General features: G+C 44.9%; 1 protein-coding gene and 1 long non-coding RNA gene across 3 annotated transcripts in view; one reads left to right on the top strand and one right to left on the bottom strand.

The window, feature by feature from the left end:
- ctnna2 (catenin (cadherin-associated protein), alpha 2) overlaps nucleotides 1-21,297 on the bottom strand; it is a 233,440-nt gene that overhangs the window by 133,732 nt on the left and 78,411 nt on the right. The gene's annotated exons all lie outside the window — the stretch shown is intronic.
- On the top strand, nucleotides 4,872-9,769 carry LOC115253291 (uncharacterized). Its single transcript, XR_003891596.1, has 3 exons — nucleotides 4,872-4,984; nucleotides 5,535-5,672; nucleotides 9,717-9,769. It is a non-coding gene; the product is annotated as an uncharacterized lncRNA (long non-coding RNA).

Genomic DNA, 21,297 nt, shown 5'->3' with positions numbered 1-21,297 from the left:
TTTAGCATCTAACCAGAAGTGCAAAAGAAGCAGCAAGTGAGGATAATAACTTAATAAATACAGTATGGCGGTTATTTTACAATTGTTTACCGGGTTGTGCTATAAACATATTTTACAGATGGTGTTTACATTAAATGCCTTGGACTATAAGTGCAGGAGCTATTTAGCTATTTACATAAGATAGAGGAGATGTGCAAATTATAAATTACGTGTATACAGATGATAAAGTGCATGAGTGCGCAGGACAGGTTTAAACAGTAGCTACATTGGTTACTAAGCTAGTGAGTTGTTGTGTAAACTGCTGTAGTGTAGTGAGGTGTGGAGTGTGTAAGGGTCAGCAGGAGTTCAACAGGGACACCGCTCTGGGGAAGAAGCTGTTCCTCAGTCTACTGGTCCGAGTCCTGAGGGTTCTGTAGCGCCTCCCAGAGGGCAGGAGGGAAAATAGTCTGTGGGCGGGGTGGGAGGAGTCCTTGAGTATGCTGCGTGCTCGATGCAGGCAGCGCTTCCTCTGGACATCTCCGATGGCAGGGAGTGTAGTCCTTGTGATGCGTTGGGCAGTTTTCACCACCCTCTGCAAGGCCTTGTGCTCAGCGATAGTGCAGCTTCCATACCAGACTGACACGCAGTTGGTCAGGATGCTTTCTATCGCACAGCGATAGAAGTTCACCAGGACAGCCGAGGATAGCTGGTTCTTCCTCAGTGTCCTCAGGAAGAAGAGGCGCTGGTGAGCCTTCTTGATGATGCTGGAGGTGTTTGTGGTCCAGGACAGGTCCTCTGAGATGTGGGTCCCCAGGAACTTGAAGCTGGAGACACGCTCGACGGCCATCCCGTTGATGTGGATGGGGTCCTGTGTGCCTCCTCTTGCTTTCCTGAAGTCCACGATGAGCTCCTTGGTCTTGCTGGTGTTGAGGACCAAGTTATTGTTAGCGCACCATGTGGTCAGGCGCTCTACCTCCTCTCTGTAGGCTGTCTCGTCGTTGTTGCTGATGAGACCGATCACCGTTGTGTCGTCTGCAAACTTGATGATGGAGTTGGATCCATGTACAGGTCTGCAGTCGTGGGTGAATAGAGAGTAGAGGAACGGGCTCAGCACACAGCCTTGTGGCACACCGGTGCTGAGTGTGATGGTGGTGGAGCAGCTGTGACCTGACCTAACACGCTGTGGTCTGTCGGTCAGGAAGTCCAGAGTCCAGTTGCAGAGGGAGGGGTTGATGCCCAGGTCTCCAAGTTTGGTGATCAGCTTGGAGGGGACGACGGTGTTGAAAGCTGAGCTGAAGTCAGCAAACAGCAATCGTGCATAAGTGTTCGTGTTGTCCAGGTGTGTGAGCACAGAGTGCAGTGCTATGGAGACTGCATCATCTATGCTCCTGTTGCTGCGGTAGGCAAACTGGTGTGGATCGAGTGTGGTTGGGAGGCAGTCCTTCAGGTGAGCCAGGACCAGTCGCTCGAAGCACTTCATAATGATGGGGGTGAGTGCTACCGGGCGGTAGTCATTGAGGCAGGTTGGTCTGGAATGCTTCGGAACTGGGACGATAGTTGTGGCCTTGAAGCAAGACGGGACCACTGCGTGGGCGAGGGACAGATTGAAGATGTCCGTAAAAATCCCGGCGAGCTGTTCTGCGCATGCCCTGAGCACACGTCCAGGGATGCCATCAGGACCAGCAGCCTTGCGTGGATTGATCCGGCTGAGGGCTGTGTAGACGGCGGTAGATGATAGTGTGATGGGTTGGTGGTCTGCTGGGAGAGGGGTCCTAGTGGCAGTGTCCTTGTCGTCCTTTTCGAAGCGAGCATAGAAGGTATTAAGCTCGTTCAGGAAGGTGGTGTCCATGACTGTGGGGCTGGAGTTGTTGGGTTTGTAGTCGGTGATGGCCTGGATGCCTTGCCACATACGCCTGGGGTCAGAGCTGGAAAAGTGACCCTCAATCTTGCGTTTGTAGGTGTGCTTGGCCTTTTTGATGCCCCTCCTCAGGTTAGCCCTGGCTGTGCTGTAGGCCTGGGCTTCTCCTGATCTGAAGGCGGTGTTGCGCACCTTCAGCAGGAGCCGCACCTCCTTGTTCATCCATGGCTTCTGATTGGGGTATGTGGTGATCCGCTTTGTGGTGGTTATGCTGTCGATGGTGGTGGTGATGTGGTCCAGAACAGTGGAGGTGAAATTGTCAATGTCGGTGTGTGTGTGTGAGCCACAGCTGCCCTGGGGCGTAAACATACTCCAGTCCGTGTGTTGAAACCTGTCCTGGAGTACGGAGTCTGCTCCCGCCGGCCACACCTTGATGGTCTTCATTGATGGCCTGACGCGGTTGATGAGGGGTGAGTACTTGGGGGTGAGGAACAAAGAAAGGTGGTCTGATTGTCCTAGGTGGGGGAGGGGTGTTGCCGTATAGGCACCAGCCATGTTTGTGTAGACATGGTCCAGAGTTTTGTTTCCTCTTGTATTGCAGGAAACATGTTGGTGGAATTTTGGAAGAACAGTTTTTAAGTTTGAATGATTGAAGTCACCCGCAACAATAAATGCAGCCTCCGGGTGGGCGGACTGTTGTTGGCTAATAGCCGCATGAAGTTCATTCATCGCAAGAGTGGCATTAGCATCCGGGGGAATGTAAGCTGCTGTTATGATGACGGATGTGAATTCCCGAGGCAGATAAAACGGTCTACATTTAACCATTAAAAACTCCACGTTGGCTGAGCAGTGTCTCCTCAGAGTAGCGGAGTCGGTGCACCAGGTCTTGTTGATGTAGATGCATAGCCCCCCACCTCTGGTCTTACCGGAGTCGTCAGCTGTTCTGTCTGCCCGATGTGTGGAGCGCCCGGTTAGCCCGATGGCTGTGTCCGGTATGCCACTGTTTAGCCAAGTTTCCGTGAGAATCATGGCATTGCAGTCCGAGAGTCTCTTACTGTGGTTGAGTCGGAGACGTAATTCATCCATTTTGTTTACCAAAGACCGTACGTTGGCGAGGAAAATGCTGGGAAGAGAGAGCCGATGCGGTGTTAGCCTTAGCTTCGCTCTTAGCCCTCCGCGCTTCCCCCTCCTTTGTTTACGATCTCGACGCCGCCTGCGAGCACTTCCGCCCGGCCGGGTAAAGTGCGTAGCCTCCGGCGTCCTGGAGATCTCAGGGATGAGTTGAAGATCGGTGATAAAAGTTTCCTGGCATTGCGATCTAATATCCAGGAGTTGTTCACGGGTGTAGGATGTGAACCCGAGGCTGTTCTGTATGAACAGACTAGCGAAGAGCAGGTAAATCACTGCAATTTTGCAAAAACTGGAGAGACGCCGGGCCTCGCGATGTGCTCGCGCCGCCATCTTGGCTCGTAATACGCAGAGAGAGAGAGAACTAAAGACTATGTGCAATCCCGGAGCGACCTCAATCCCTTTTTACCCCCGTCCAGTGCCACACCCAATGCTCCACACCCAGCTGAGCCATTCGCACAACACATGGCACGCAGAGACCTAATAACTTCGGGTCTCTACCAATATGACGACAGGCCAGAAAACCTCAGAGCTTGGTACTCCTCATTTAATGGTGCTGTAGCTGAGGTCAATCTCACTCAGGAGCTCGACCTTATGACAAAATGGCTGGGAAAGGACTCGAGTAGCCAAGTGAAGCGCATACGCTCTGTCCACGTCAATAACCCCGCATTAGCTTTAGCAAGAGCATGGGAAAGACTACAAGAGTGCTATGCGGCGCCTGAAATGATTGAAAAGTCACTTTTTCAGAGATTGGACAGCTTCCCTAAACTACTACCTAAAGACAATATAAAACTAAGCGAATTAGGGGATTTGCTGCAGGAGATCCAAGGGGCTAAAGAAGATGGAAATTTGGCAGGTCTGTCTTACTTGGACACTTCAAGGGGAATAGGTCCAATAGTGGACAAACTCCCATATGCGCTCCAAGAGAAGTGGGTGTCTCATGGCTCCAATTACAAAGAGGAGAATAACGTATATTTCCCACCTTTCAGTTACTTTTGCAAGTTTGTATGCAAAGAGGCAAAGAAACTTAATGATCCTAGTTTTGCTCTTCAAAACAGTCAAACACAATTCAAAACCAACTTAAAACACGTAAGCGCAGGCAAACCAGTTGCTGTGCACAAAACAAACATTTCAGCTCCAGATAAGGACATAAACAAAAACTGCCCATTGCACAACAAGCCACACCCGCTCACAAAGTGCAGGACCTTTAGGAACAAACGACTGGACGAAAGGAAGGCCTTCCTAAAAGAGAAAGGAATATGCTTTAAATGTTGCTCCTCAGACTCACATCTCGCCAGGGACTGTAAATCTACAGTAAAGTGCACCGAGTGTGACCGTACAAGCCACGACACCGTCATGCATCCAGGACCTCCACCTCAGACATACAAGGCTCCTCCACCCGTTCAAGATGATGGCGGGGAGGGAGAACACACTTGGAACGAAGTTGAAATGACTTCAAGCTGTACAGCAGTGTGCGGACCAGGTCGTTGGGGTCGTTCATGTTCAAAAATATGTCTCACAAGGGTGTACCCAAAAGGTCAGAAGGACAAAGCAGTTAATGCTTTGATGAAAGTGGAAGTAAAGACCAGTGACCAGGGTCATGTAAAGACTTTTCTAAGACCTGTAACTGAACTTATCCTTCTTCTGCCAAAGCACTGATTTTTCTTGTGTTCAGTTGTTATAGTGGCCTCATAGAGGCCAGGCGGGGAGTGTACTGCCTGCCCGCAGGCACTTTTCATAATTAAGTTCTAAATAATAAATATCTCAATTCATATGTGTTAAAAATGTTAATAAGTTAAGAAATACATTCGAAGTTGTTTACAATTGTAATTCATTGTTTTGTAATTAATTTAGCTAAAAATACTTCCGAATAGAGTGACTTCCGGTTTTCAGTTTGGCGCTTCCGGTTCCGCGTCGCGGCAGTAAACAGAGGCCATGAGCTGATTTAGCATGGAATATCGGATCCAAATCCATTGTAAAACTTTGCCATCCACGTTAATCTGTTAACAAGGCAACACCGTAAGTTTGTTATATATTTACCTGTATGACTTATGCAATATTTCGTGATTATATGCGAAAATGTTTATAGATGAGTGCAATGTACTGTACGAACATCTGACTTGTTCTGAAAGCATATGTAATGTGCTTCACAGTTTACACCGCTTCCAGTAAAGGAAATTTCTGCAAAATACATCTCCTCTTTGCGGGCGGTTTAGCTGCGTGTTTCCTACAACACTACATGGCATATTGTGAATAAAATGACCTGGAGAGAAATGAGCGGTTAAGATGTCATTGATACTCTAAAAAGACAAATGTGCATTTCAACCCAAACATTATTCAGAAAGTATTCTTACTGTATAATGAATAGTGGGGCAAGTTGAAGAGGTCAAGTATATGGCTGTAAATAAAGGCCTGGTCCAAAAGATCAGATCTAGCAGCAGCCAAACGCCCTTTTGTAAACAACCTCAAAGACCATGTGTTGCCCAGGCTGTTACCGAGGTAACAGAGTGCTGCAGAACTCCAACCCCATTAGTGATGCCAAGGCTGTCTGTGTCTACAAATTGTCTAGGAATGTGCCGCTCTTCTCTCCTCTTGCTGCTTTGCCTCGAGAAAGGGGTGCCAACGGTGGTCAATGACAAAATGTAATATCCCCAACATAGAGGACGTCTGGTGCACTGTGGCTCTGCACTCCAAATGTGACACAAAGGTACAGTTTCCTGATTAATCTGGCTGCTAAATGTTTACCCAGCCATATTTTGGGTATAATGACTTCTGCTGGGGCTAGAGATGTATATCATATAGTTCCGTAGGAGTGAAATGAGAATTTGCTTGTAAATTGGTGGTTTGTTAAGAATATAGTTGGTTACTCTAACTCTGAACGAATGTGGCACATTTCTGTGATGAACTTGGTCTTGCCTGGGTGGTCAGGAACCTAGTGCGCATGTCCTCACAACCATGAGTGCATGGCTAATCAGCAAGGACCCGACTGTACTGTTGATTTCACACCATCACAAATGTATTTCAGGGTGTTTTCACACCTACATCAGAAGAGAAAATGACCCCATGTACAACTGTTCAGCTAGTTCGTTCCCGAGTCTCATGTTTCTTTTCACTCGGGTCCAAATGCAGTGCCACAGGCATGTTGCCATGACAACTGACAGAGAAAAAAGTTTTGTTGAATTTAATTGCTGGATTAAAAAGACGTGCGGTACTTTGTTATTTGACTCCTGTGCCAACAACAGAGACACACAATCACATTCATGTTGTGCTGTTCAATTCCTTATCTTAATGTACACTCCTAAATATATACTTTTTGAAAGTCCATTGGGGCTCCTGTTAAGCGAACCTGTGTTGCCAGCTGTACAACAATCAACAGCACAATTAACAGAACAATTGCAGCAAAGGCGCAGAGGGCTTCTCCAGAACAATAAGGTCTCAGACGCTGATACCTTGTTAGCTCAAACCTGTGGTTGAGCCAGAGAATGGTCTGAAGGGTGGTCTCAGTGGGGTCCTTCTTTGACCTACTCACACCACAACAAAATCTTATTAAAATTAATACTGAAGCACAAGTTGGAGAAACTAATATCACAATTAAGTGTGGACTGTTAAATATTAGATCTCTTTTGTGTAAATCCCTGTTAGTGCACGACCTGATAGCGGATCATCACATTGATTTATTTTGTCTTACTGAGACCTGGCTTCAGGAGGAGGAGTATGTGAGCTTAAATGAATCTACTCCTCCTACCCATCTTAATTATCATATTCCACGTGTTACTGGTCGAGGAGGGGGAGTGGCAGCAATCTATCACTCCAAGTTATTAATTAATCCCAGACCAAAACATAGCTTCAGTTCATTTGAAAGCCTGACTCTTGGCATCACTCATCTGAACTGGAGGACAGAAAAGCCACTTCTGTTTGTAGTTGTATATCGGCCCCCTGCTGGGCCACATTCAGAGTTCCTGTCTGAGTTCTCTGATTTCTTATCTGACTTGGTCCTTAGAACGGAAAAAGTCATTATCATTGGAGACTTTAATATCCATATGGACGTTATAAATGACAGCTTTAGAAATGGCTTCATTTCATTACTTGAGTCAGTTGGTTTCCTCCAGCAGATAAACCAACCAACTCATAACTTCAACCACGCCCTAGATCTAGTTCTGACTTATGGTGTTGAGGTAGAACATGTGTCAGTGTTCCCTCAGAACCCAGTCCTGTCAGACCATTCTTTGATCACTTTTACATTTATGATTAAGGATTCTTCTATGCTCAGAACAAAGTCTTACAATAGCAGATGTCTTTCAGATAATGCTGTAGCTAAGTTTAAGGAAGTGATCCCTGTGCTGATCCCAGGACCACCGTGTGTTTCCCCAGGGATCAGTCATTATAATCTTAGCCCTGCTGAGGTTGACTCTATTGCTGAAGGTGCAGCAACCTCACTGAGAATCACGCTTGATTCTGTTGCCCCCCTGAAAAAGAAAATAGTAAATCAGAGGAGGTGTGCCCCCTGGTATAATTCACATATCAGGACCCTCAAGCAGAAAGCGCGAAGACTGGAAAGGAAGTGGCATTCTTGTAAAATAGACAGCTACCATGTAGCCTGGAAAGACTGTCTATTAGTTTACAAAAAGGCCCTTCGCAAGGCTAGAACAGCTTATTTTTCTTCTTTGATTGAGGAAAATAAGAACAACCCCAGGTTTCTTTTCAGCACTGTGGCCAAATTAACCAAGAGTCACAGTGTTTTAGATCCACGTATCCCTTCTTCCCTGAGTGGTGAAGACTTCATGAGCTTCTTCACTGATAAAGTTCTAGCTATCAGAGAGAAAGCTAACCAGGCCATCCCAACAACTGGACCATCACCAGATGTGCCGACTGTGGGAACATACAGGGTCTCCAACGAGCCCTTAAGCTCCTTCAGCCCTATACATTTTTCTGAGGCGTCATCGCTAATTCAGAAATCCAAGACCACCACGTGTCTTTTAGATCCCATCCCAACACACCTGTTGAGGGATGTTTTACCATTGATAGGCAGTTCTATCCTGGACCAGATCAATGGTTCTTTAGTGACAGGTTATGTACCCCGGTCCTACAAGGTGGCAGTGATTAAGCCGTTGCTTAAAAAACCATCACTGGATCCTGATGTCTGAGCAAATTATAGGCCAATATCCAACCTTCCTTTTATCTCTAAAGTTCTAGAGAAGGTGGTGGTGACTCAGTTACTGGAGCACCTGCAGAGGAACAGCCTGTTTGAGATGTTTCAGTCAGGCTTTAGAGCTCACCACAGCACAGAAACAGCACTTCTTAAAGTCACTAATGATCTTCTCATAGCTTCCGATCATGGACTGGTCTCTATGCTGGTTCTGCTGGACCTCAGTGCTGCTTTTGATACAGTTGATCACAGCATCCTGTTACAGAGACTGGAACATGTGATTAGGATTAAAGGGACAGCACTAGACTGGTTTAGATCATACTTATCTGATAGATACCAGTTTGCCCATGTCCATGGTGTTCCCTCCTCATACAGTAGGGTTAGCCATGGAGTTCCTCAAGGTTCTGTACTCGGACCAATCCTCTTCACATTGTACATGCTTCCCTTAGGGAACATTATTCGGCAGCATGGGATAAATTTTCATTGTTATGCTGATGACACTCAGCTCTATTTATCCATGAAACCCGAGGAGACAGAGAAGTTAGTGAAGCTCCAGACCTGTCTTAAAGACATAAAGTCCTGGATGTCTTCAAATTTCCTCCTCCTTAACCCAGGAAAAACTGAGGTCATGGTGTTTGGTCCTGAACCTCTCAGGGATAGATTAGATCACATGATCACTCTAGATGGTATCTCATTAACATCTAGTCTCTCTGTGAGGAATCTAGGAGTAACTTTTGATCAAAATCTCTCCTTCAACTCACACATTAAATTAGTCTCTAGAAGTGCCTTTTTTCACTTGAGGAACATCACAAAGATCAGGAAGCTGCTGACGCGGCATGATGCTGAAAAGTTAGTCCATGCTTTTTGTTACTTTTGTTACTTCCAGGCTGGACTACTGTAATTCTTTATTATCAGGGTGTCCAAACAACTCTTTAAGAAGCCTCCAGTTGATCCAAAATGCTGCAGCCAGAGTTCTGACAGGTATTGACAAAAGAGATCACATAACTCCTGTAATGGTGTCGCTTTATTGGCTGCCCGTTAAATTTAGAATAATTTTTAAAACCCTTCTTTTGACCTACAAGGTCCTCAGAGGCCTAGCTCCATCCTACCTGGAGGAGCTAGTGATACCTTATCAGCCCAATAGACCGCTCCGCTCTCAGAATGCTGGTCTACTTGTGGTTTCCAGGGTTTCCAGGAGTAGAATGGGGGGCCGAGCATTTAGCTACCAGGCCCCCCTGCTATGGAACCAGCTCCCTGTCCAGGTACGGGAGGCTGACTCCATCGCTACTTTTAAGATCAGACTCAAAACCTACCTCTTTGAAAAAGCTTATTGTTACTAATTCAGTAGTTCCAGTTACTATCATAGACAGACAAATTATCATACTTAGGGGGTCGTCTAATCGTTAGGTCACATCTTAGTTATGCTGTTATAGGCCAAGGCTGCCGGGGTCCGGAAACATGATCACCTGACAGGCCTCCGTCACTCCACTGGGTCATGGTTTCCTCTCCTCTCCTCTACTTTCCTCTCCTCATCAAGCAGACTAGTTATGCTGATTCTTGTGTAGTTTTTCTGCTTCTCCCCCCCACCTCTCTATTTATTTACAGGTATCGCCGCCTTCGGAGCTGCATAATGACCTCCGGCCCCGCTGAAGTGATTGTGCATCATATTTTTTATGTGTGTTTCTGTGCTCTGTGCCTCTCATCTCATCTCATCTCATCTCATCTCATCTCATCTCATCTCATCTCATCTCATCTCATCTCATCTCATCTCATCTCATCTCATCTCATCTCATCTCATCTCATCTCATCTCATCTCATCTCATCTCATCTCATCTCATCTCCTCTCCTCTCCTCTCCTCTCCTCTCCTCTCCTTCTCCTTTTCCTCTCCCTCTCCTCTTCTTTCCTCTACCCCTCTCCTCTCCTTCTCCTCTCCTTCTCCTTCTCCTTTTCCTCTCCCTCTCCTCTTCTTTCCTCTACCCCTCTCCTCTCCTCTCCTCTCCTCTCCTTCTCCTCTCCTTCTCCTTCTCCTTTTCCTCTCCCTCTCCTCTTCTTTCCTCTACCCCTCTCCTCTCCTCTCCTCTCCTCTCCTACCTATCCTATCCTCTACCTGTCCTCCCCCTTCTCCTCTCTCTTTACCCAGCCGGCCATCAGCAGGAGGGTCCCCCTACATGAGCCTGGTCTTGCTCAAGGTTTCTTCCTGTTAAAGGGGAGTTTTTCCTTGCCACTGTTGCTTGTCTGGGGTCAGGCCCTGGGATTCTGGAAAGCGCCTTGAAACAATTTTGATTGTATAAGACGCTATATAAATAAAGATTGATTGATTGATTGACCACACTAGGACCAACAATTCAGCTGGGTCAACCTAAATCTCTCATGTGCAAAAACACCCTTAAAGATATCATCCGCTACTTGTAAATCAGCGTGAGACAGATCCACCAATTCAAACATTTGCAAGTCTTCATTAAGGAATCAGACTGTATGCTGACATGTTAATGTCCAAAAATGTTTCAAGTCCACTGTCTGTGTGCCCAAGCTGGTGTAGAGCAGTACAAATGCACCAAATTCAAGTCGAAGAGGCCCAGAAATGACTAATTCCCCTGGAAAATGGACGATAACCACCTGCAAACCAGTTTGAGTGGAATAGTGGTGTGACAGGACAGTTGGTCCAGGGGCAACACAGACCAAGACGACGATGACTACAGTCCGAGAAGGAGGCGGCATGTTTGCAGATTTTCAATCATACTTTCGTTCACATCGTTTACTGAAGGCCAAACCATAATGAAACAGAGGTTGAGTGAAGGTTTGATCAACAAACATCCAATCATTTAAGAGGTTTTGCACTTTTCTTTATGGAAACAGAAGGAGAAAGAAAGGAGAAGGAGAAAGAAAGCGTAAATGTTTGTGGCATTAGCAGCCTTACTCTATGGTGTACAGTAGGAGGAAAGATTGGTGAACTGGCCTCATTCCCTTTTGTCTTAGCAGCCCAGAAGCAAGACAAGGTCCTCCATCACCCTGACTTAGTTAGGACAGTTGGATCTATGGGCTGGAAAAGAGTGAGTTGGTGGGACAGTAGTGGTGTGTGTGTGTGTGTGTGTGTGGGGGGGGTGGGGGGGGGGGGGGGGGAATTAGGGCTGAGAGCCTGGCCAGACACATCTCCCTTCAGATCAATCACATGTCCTCTTTCTGTCCTTGAACCTGGCTTTCTGTGTGCTGCTTCTTTCTGCTCTGCCCCATGTGGGAAGATTGGTTACACCGTATAATTACAAGTCTTTACTTTAGTTGATGTTTTGCTTTGCATATTAATAGACTAATAGTGTTTGTCAATTTTGGTTATGCTGAGCGGTGTGAACACTACATATGTATGACTGCAGGCCCACAGGGTGTCTGTATCTGATTGCTGGTGATCCAGATCTCTGAGTGATTACTGCTGTGTCCAAATACTTTACTCTGGCAATGCCACTACAAAATCAAGGAGCCATAAAGCATGGCTGTCTCTCTCACACAAAACCGCCATCCATCCACAGTCTCTCACCACCGACTAAACCCTCTAATGTTTTACAATGAGGCATGTGTGAATGGCAGGCAGGAGCTGTCTGCGGAGCTGTTCATGGCTTTTAGGCAGCAGCACTTCAACAGCTTGACAGGTGGGAGAGCAGTTATGCTCAATTTTATACAGTTAAAGATCAAAACAGATCGATGACCAATTTGTGTTCTTTTGGGTATTGACTAACAAAGGCTTTCCTTACATATGGTTGATTACAAACCTAGGAGGCCTATCCCATATCATGCCACTGTATAAATTTTGCTTGAGAATGCTTATTTATTCAATGTATTTTACAGAATTTGATGCTAATAAATTACTGGCTTCCCTAATTAAAAGTGGTGGGAAAAAGTAAAAACAACTGAAATGATAAGACAGCTGTATTGCAGTTTTGCTACACCTACCGGTGCTGACTAAAGAAAAATCCACTGGATCAGTTTCAGATAGAACAGTCTGTGCTCATGCATGATCTGAACAATTTCACTCTGCACCACTGGCAGGGCATCATGTTTCCATGACAACTGACAGAGAAGAAGCTGAGCAGTGCTGCTTTTTTGGTTGACTGACAGATAAAGGTCAACAATGAAGACATACACTTGGCTGCATGTGCTACTTGTGCTGGTTCTTTCCTGATGGATGTAACGTTGTAATTCCTCTGCCTTATGTTATTATCGCTGTTTTTCTAATCGTCCTTTCTTTTAAACCAGCCTGACAAGCGTAGAAAAGAATGCCGAATCCTCCTCGGCCACAGCTCAGACCCTACAGAGAAATCTGTTTCTACAGATTTACATTGAATGTAGCCCGTGACTGAGGGGGCAGCAACTCTGTTGTGAATCAAATGTTGACTTTGACAACAACGCGTTTAAAAAGGCACAAGGCATTTCTTGATGAGGCAAAATGAATCAGATAAGAAAATGTCATCTGCCTTTGGAGGTCATAATTTAAGTTGGTATCAGCACCGATTGATTCAGGCAGCTGGCCATCAGCTGGCAGGAAGTCAGTTTAATCACAGACTGAGGAAATGTGAGTGAGAAATGTCATTAAATGTCCACAACTCTAGACTATGTCCCCAATAGGCACAAAAAGGCACTGAGAAAAAAAAATCAACACAATGCATGCCATTAAAAACAAGTCAGAGGAAATAGCCCAATTGCTGTGTGTGTGTGTGTGTGGGTATGTGTGTGTGTGTGCGTGTGCATGTGTGTGTTTTGACCTGCTGGGTCTCTCCTCCATTCAGAAGCAGCACAGAAAACAGAGACTGGTGCCAGCTTGGGCAGGGCTGGTGCCAATCATTCAGCTCTGAGCTTGGCAGCGTTTCCACTGGCCAGGCTAATGTGATTATTGCAGCTGTTCTTAGAGTCAGAATCAAGTCCCAAATCTTGGGATTCCACCCAACAAGGTACTCTGCATGCACATCTACATTTTCAGTTACTTCTTCAAACTTTGAGTTCACTGGAAATGCTAAGCAAAACAGGCTTTTAAAGTGCAGGGCGCGCCCCCCTGGGGGTGCTGAGAGAGCCTTTAGAAAGTTGGAGTGAAGATGAGAACAAAAATAACAAAACAGAATTGAACCTCATCATGCTGGTCCGAACCTTAAACTAGCAGGAAGCTAGCTGGTGTAAATGAACTGGTTTTAAAAGGAAAAGTTCCAAGCAGCAGACCTGCTGTGGAAGAGCTCCTGGCCAACTAAAAAATCCCAAGTGTGCGGCAGCAAAGGTTCAGGATAACTTTCCAGCCACACAGAATAATGTGTATAATGCGTAATAATATGTTTCTTTACATACGTATACTGTCGTATTTTCAGGAGGGGATACCAGTTCTGTTAGGGGGCCTTGGCACGAAAGCAACGGTAATTGTAGATCACTTCTACAGGTAATCAGAGTGTGCAGAATTTGTCTTCCTCAGAGGAGATGGAAATAAATAAAGAAAACCTCTCTAATTAAAAAGAAAGTAAAAAAGTGCCTTTCCTTAAACAAACACAATGTCTTTCTTTATCTATGACCCATTTACGATGAAAGTGCATCTTGGATGGTGTTTAAAAACCACATTTTGGAAAAGTGTTAAAACAGGAACATGGAGTAGTAAATTGCACTTTGAGTCCAACAAAAAGGCAGTGTTACCCTTGGGCCACTTGTGAAGCACTCTGATATCTGACTGTAATTATAGGGTGGTTAGGAAGGTGGTCATCACATGAATTATTACTTTTTTATTTAGGACAGTGTGTCTAAACTTTGACTTGGGTTACAGCCCCATCTACACTGCCTCACCCATAAACCTTTAGGACTGACCCAAAGAATTCAAAGCTTTTCGTTAAATGGCCCAGGATTCAACTGTTGGGGGGAAAAAAATCAGTATTAAAAAAAAAAATCAATATTATGTTTGTTTTTCCATGTGATGCCCTTAAACTGAACACAGGACTTCACCTGTGTTTTTTAATAAACCGACTGACACACTTTACAACCACACAGCACCTCCACATACACCCTGGAGATACCAGAATATTACCATAAGTAACGCAGTATATGTGAAGTGGCATTACCGTATAGGACAGGAGGCCACTGCAAATTGCAGTGCTAGATGTTGTTAATACTACTACTGTAGCCAGAGTGTGGGGCTCTATATTATAGAATGCTATAGTATATAACATACATCCAGGGAGGGGATGCTGTAATCGTGGCTCCATACTGGTGGCACCACTTCCTCATGGACAGAAGCAATCAATGATAGCACCTCTAGAGGGCAGCAGCCGTCACAAGCACCATGTGCCCCATTCGATCGTCCACACCAATTTTCCATGACAACTTTGCGTATCTGCATCAAGTTTGGCAAACCACTTGAAAAAGTGAGTATGGCGGCACATGAGCCACTCGCTAATGTTACATAATGACATTGCTAACAGCAAGATTGCTCTGCTGCTATCTTTTTTTAGCTCGCATCCCCAACCCAATTTACTGGACTGCAGTTGTTCTAATTACTAACGTGGAAATTATGACATATTCACCACAAATATGAGGAAAGATTGTCGCGCTGCCAGCTTGAAATATGTCCCCAATCCATATTTAGCAAAGATACAGTGACCAAAATAAACCCCCCACAGAATGTTGTCACATGTTCATCTGTACATATCAAATCTTTAGCTCTACCATTATTTACCACAACAAACATTAAGGAGCCATTCTCACCCCGAATGGTTTGATCTGGTCTTATACCTCCATACATCTATCCACGTCATATGTTCAAAACCAGGCTACAGATGGACATAGAACACCCAGGTTTTTCCTTCAAGTACTGAATATGTTGGCAACAAAGTCTCTGTAGGGCTATGTGTGTTAAGGAGTCATGTATACCATTCAGATGAGCAAGATGCAGCACAGCTGAAATGTTAGTATCAATGGCAACACAATGAAACATCTTAAGATGAAAGAAAGTTTTACTGGCTGACTCAAACATTTATATTTCCTAAATTAATTTCATTTGATTAATGGTATTTTAATGTTATTTAAGAATTATGTTCCTAAAAGTGAAGCCATGACAAGCACATCATCATGTGGACATGGGTGCAGGTCACAAGAGCCTGAAGGGCTTTAACCATAATCCACAATAACTCAAACATTTGCTTAAGCCAGCTTGTTGCATTAAGAAATTCCATTCTCATTTGAAACGTGGCTTCAATCAGAATGAAACTGAGTTCTGACAGAGCTGTGTCCATACTGTAAATGTCCAGAATTGGTTCCAAACTCGGCCTTCTGGGTCCGATTAATATCGCCAGAACAAGATAGTTCACAAGTGGAAAATAAAGTCCAATTATATTCTAAAGACTAGGCATTTTCACTAATTAGGCAAACACAGCTTCAGAAGTAGTGGGGTTTAAACTACTGACTCCCCAAGCTGATGCATCAGTCTGTGTGCACACATCAATCACCTGTATTTGTGTCCAACAGCAGCACAAGACAAGGTTTTAACTATGCATAAGTGAGAAAAGGGAATATAATAATATTTTGCATCCATGAACAGTAAACCCATCGAGTTGGATTGATAGTATCCATACATATTATAAATATACTGAGTGATCTCTTTTTATTGCACAAGTGTCCCTTTCACATGCTTATGGTGTTGATCTCAACCAGGTGCTCTGTGGTTGGCTAGTCTGAATTGTGGAACAAGGGCCTCAAATCTACAGTGATAAACAGATTTAAGTCCCAGTCTCCTCAATGTAATCGAACAGCTGATAGAGGCTGATGGGCTGCATAGGTGGATTCATGTCCACTAAATATAATAGAGACAGGATGAGCTATTCAAGAAGACCCCATCTACACCCAAAGCTCTTAGCCTCCAGCCTCTGGGGATGATCTACAAGGAGAAGAATGTAGACAAAAAATATTGTTTTACCAATATAATAAGCCTTTATAAAATATACAATTATAGTGGCACTAAGCTTTACATGGTCAATATATCTTTATGGGCAATATTAGTAAGTATTCATCATAACCCAACAGAAATATGAATATTATACACAAAATGTCCCAAATAAGGCTAATTTTAGTCAATTCCAACATGTATATTTAAGTTACAGGGGTAAATGACCAACGTGAGCACTGCAGACTCAAACATCAGGACTTAGGCGGTCTTTTGACACCCCTGGGTATGACATGGCCTGTCTGGCTGTGTGGAGCTTTATTGGTGATATCAGGACTAGACCTAGAGTGAAGAAGGCCATGATTCAGGGCTTCTGTTCACTCTTCATATCTTATTTCCAGGCATTTTTTGCAGAAATCTACAGTTTGGTCATGCTGACAGTGTTCTCATTCTGCACATGACACACAAATACAGCATCTACGCTAATGTCACCTATAGAGAGGACAGCTCTAAAATTACCTGCACATCTTTCTCCTCATTTGGCAACACAAAAAAGTTTTACCAAATAATAAGCTCGAGAATCATGAAGTAACTCGAATGAATGAATGTAGTTTAAATGGAACAACAACAGGGACTTTTATCTGTTTTGTGGAATTTCAGGTAATTTCATGTGCACAGAAACTGTAAACAAAACTAAAGTTATGTTACTCTATTCTTGTTCTTCTTACTACAATATTTAACCTTCACTAAGGACGGCTACAGAGTTCTCTAATTTACATTGTTAAACCATTCACGATGGTTATTATGAAGTTGTTTCTGAAGTATTTCTTCTTAGCATTGGGGCAACACTATAAAACCACTAAAAAAAACCTGGGAACACAGGAACAACTACTCCTCAAAAAACGGCAGTGAAAACCAGAATTATTCATTCATCAGGTGATCCTCTTCCACTGCTCCTCGGTCCAGCTCTGCACCATCTTCGGTGGACGGGGGTCAGCATTGTTGGGAGCTCATCCTTTGGATTGGACCACCCTGTAGGGCCTTTTGCATCAGCGAGGCTCTGCCACTGTCCAATGCAGACTGGGAACACCCCAGATTTGAAGATGAGTGCATACATCTGTACATGTGTGCTATATAAACATGTATTTTGCTACAAAAGCCAGAAACAAAGACAACTGTTGGGGTGGTGAGGGGTGAGCTGGAGGCTATCCCCGCCACACATTGGGGAAAACAGGTACACTCCTGAATAAGGGGCCAGCTCATCCAGGCATTTTGAGGGTACTGCAGCAGTGCTCTGAAGTTCTCCATGGACCCCCAACTCCACAACCACCACAAACACAGCACCTTCTTAGCCCTCCGCTTCTCAGCTCAGGTCACTACAAACTGATCTGCCACCACCCTTAAAGTAATACTGTGAGATAAAATTCAAAACTGTCCAAAAGGGCATAATTATGGAGTACAAATCACAACTGACTAAAAGTCATACATGCATTCATTGTTTTAGTTTAGATGCACATTAGTTAAACAGAGCCAGATAACAAGGGTTCTGGTCCAGTCAACATCACTGTGCAGCTGTAGTGAGAAGCTGTTTTTTATCACTCAGAGAGCTGCTGAACAGCATTTGTACAGTGACCCCTTCCTGCTTTTCTCCTCTATTCACACCCTTTCCCTGTCACAGTAAAGTCCAACACTACAGAGTTTGTAGAAATGACAAACCCCGACGAGGACCACCTCTGGACGAGAAATTTTCTTCTGACGTTATTTCCCCGCTAACACTCATTACTTCCAGCTCAGCTTTACGGTCAATATGGGAAATTACTGTATCACATATTAAAAAACTACCAGACTCCACCTCTGGTGTCATTTGTGGGATTTTCCTCTATTACAATGAGAAGCAAAGCAGCTTTTAGTTGTTCCACATTTAATCCCATTTTGTGTAATCTTTCTTTCTGTATGCTTTGATGGCACCATTACTAAGACATTTATAGCAGATGTGCAATTAAACAGATTTTCTACTGCTTTCTCCCTTAAAGTGGTAAAAGATCCAGCTGCAAAACCCAGCTTTTTTAGCTTTTTGGGGTTCATTGAGAAGAAGCCACTTTTTAAAAATCTGTTTGTTTTCACAAGAATGTGCTTTCAAATAGGAAATTGTTTGATTAGAGTTTTGAAGCAGTTTCAGAATTTCAGAATGTTACTAGATACAATTAGTGTTTTTATTTTAATAACTTCTTAATAATGATAGTGATTTATTTACACAATAATGGGCAACAACACATTGAATAATAATAAGTAAATACTTATAATTATTCAACGTGTTGTTGTGTGTCGTGTTGTCATAATCAATGTCATAAATGGAAAACGTATATAGCAGACAGGGAACTAGTTTCCCTTTAATTTAATTGGGTTTTGACCAGTCAAAGTGTAGTTCAGTTGGTTATCATCCTCCTGTGGTTATCATCCCAACCTGGATGCTTGGATGGGGATGGAGACACTCTAATAATCAATGTATTTGATTCCTCCAGCACAATCGACATGATCCTGCCACTGTGACTGGGTGAGAAGGTGCTATAGATGGCTGTTGCCATGTCCACCGTCTCCTGTAGGAGGAGATTCAGACATTTGACCATTCCAGAAAATCATATACTGTATGTTACTGTAGTTCCGTTCCACTCCAGAGCGTATTAGCACAAATTTAATTAGGAAAAAAACAAAAATGCTTTCCTTCACAATTTCTTCATTTTCTGCCTCATACCGCTAATGAAGCTAAGAGTGTAATTAATGAGATTAGCAAAAGAGAGTTTTGATGAGGCTTGTGTGAGTATGACCGAGGGCCACATCTGGACACAGGCTGAAGACTGCTCCAGCCTTAAGATGACTAATAGCCCAGAGCAAGGAACAATGAGGATGCCCCTAAAAATACCATTAATTAAATCTCTTCTGCAACAACCCCAAGGAAGGTCACAAGAAACATGCTCGCTCTCTCTGAGCGTGGTGAGTGCGTCTGGCTGCGGGAGTGAGTAGGAGTGTTTTTTCCAAACCTTTTCTAATTTCTAATCTTTTTTGTCACACCGGCTGGTATTTAATCATATTTGGGAGCACTTTTCTGTAATTTTTTTATAATTTGTTCACTGTTTTTTGGAATTATTTGGCAGCCACTGCCACTATGCCGTCGTGGTGGCGCTGCTGGGAGTCTCTGGGTTGGAGAAACTCACCCGCAGACACGCCGTCAAACTCTCTCCACCGGTCGTTGTGTCCGTGGAGGAGTGCAGCCTGGTTGTGGGGGAGATTGTGGGTCACAGAAGCATGAAGTCTGCTTCCAGGATGAACAGCACGTGGTGGTTTTTGTGGACAGCACCAATAAGGCCGATCAGCTGGTGAAGGCTGGAGTGGTTATCAACGGTGCGCTGATGCCGGTGTTTCCTCTGACAAATCCGGTTTAAAAGGTGGTGGTGTCGAACGTCCCTCCATTCCTTAAGAACGAGTTATTGCTGTGGGAGCTCAGCCGACACGAACGCGTGGTGTCCCCGATAAGGTTAATTCCTCGCGGCTGCAAGTCTTTGCTGCTGAGACATTTTGTGTCCTTTAGAAGACAGGTGTCCATGGTGCTCAGCCACAACAAAGAAGAGCTCAATCTGGCTCTTTGCTTCAGAGTGGACGAGTTTGATTATATCGTTTATGGAACCACCGATTCTCTGAAGTGTTTTGGTTGTGGAGAGGAGGGCCATGTGATCTGGTTGTGCCCGAATAATGTGGAGGATCGTCGGCCAGCAAGTCCGCGCAAAACGCACGGAGTGACACAGGCAATATCATACTCAAGTACACGCACACCACACACCCCCCCGCCCCTCCACCTTCAGAAACACAGCCTTACAGGGACACACACAGGGCACAATGGCAAGCACAACCGTGGAGGTGAAGGGGGACCACCTGGACCTCAGGAGTGAGCGTCTCACCAGAGAGCTGGTGGAGCAGACGGCCACAAGAGTGGCTGAGACCGTCCGAGACATTGAGGATGTTTTAATGGAGGAGAACAGCCTCAATGTGTCAATCAAGAGGAAGAGTACAGACACAAAGATAACGTAATAGGATAAAGAAACTGTCCACAGAAGAACAAATGTGTCCTGCCTCCGAACCAGCGGTGGATGCATATAGCCTGCAGGACAAACAGGACACGGTCAGATCACGACATACAACCTCCCTACCATGGCACACACAGGATATACACAACTCACCTCACACACATATCTCACAGGACACACACAGCTTAGACGACACTCACAGCTCACCACACACACGTATCTCACAGGACACACACACAGCTTAGTTGACACACAGCTAACCTCACACACATATCTCACAGGACACACACAGCTCAAATGATATGCACAGTACCCCAATGGACACACAAAGTACACAAAGCTCTTTATTAGATATACAGGAGTAGAACAGTTCACGGGACATGCAGGAGACTTTTGCTGATACTGATGACATACAGGTGGAGACGCATAGTGGCTATTGTCTCTCAAAGATTCGGCCAGGGCTGGCCAAAGACCAGGAACTGTACCGCCTCAAAAAACTGTTGCTGAAGGTTCGGTGTCGGCTTGAGAACGCCGACTAGGCCACACACATTCCCCCTGTCCATGTTCATGCTATGGACATGCAGCCTCATTAGGCTGGGCAATCTGAACATTAACGGTGCTCGAGAGGACACAAAAAGGACTTCAGTTGTCGCCCTCATCAACAGCAAAAATCTGAGTGTAACTTTTCTTCAGGAGACCCACGGCACTCTGGACAATGAGCCTGACTGGAGACGGGAGTGGGCAGTGCAGATGTTCCTTAGCCATAGAAGCAGCAACAGTGGGGGGGGGGGTCCTATTCTCCAGAGATTTTGTACCTCTCTCCTTCCACATCAAACAATTTTGTCTGCAGTACACCCTCAATGCCAGTAGGGACATGGCCAGGTCCATGAGGGACCTGGAGAGAGAGGTGGTTGCTCAGGGCGCTATGGTCCGCTCAAGGTTCCAACGCATCGCCCAGATGGATGCCCCCTCTCACTTTTTCTTTGACCTAGAGTGTAAAAATGGCCAGAGTAGGATGATGCACTCCCTGAGGGCCGACAATGGACAAGCGCATGAGGACACCTATTGAGATTCGCCAGTGGGCGGTAATGTACTACCGGGATCTGTACAGGATGGAATGCCGGGAGGAGCCTGAGGTGGAGCAGTCCTTCCTGAACAGTCTACCCCAGGTGGGTGAAGAACACAACAGGGAGCTGGATGCTCCTCTGTCCG

This window comes from Takifugu rubripes, chromosome 17, assembly GCF_901000725.2.
Source record: "Takifugu rubripes chromosome 17, fTakRub1.2, whole genome shotgun sequence".
Classification (NCBI taxonomy): domain Eukaryota; kingdom Metazoa; phylum Chordata; class Actinopteri; order Tetraodontiformes; family Tetraodontidae; genus Takifugu; species Takifugu rubripes.
This window is presented reverse-complemented; position numbering and strand designations above follow the sequence as displayed.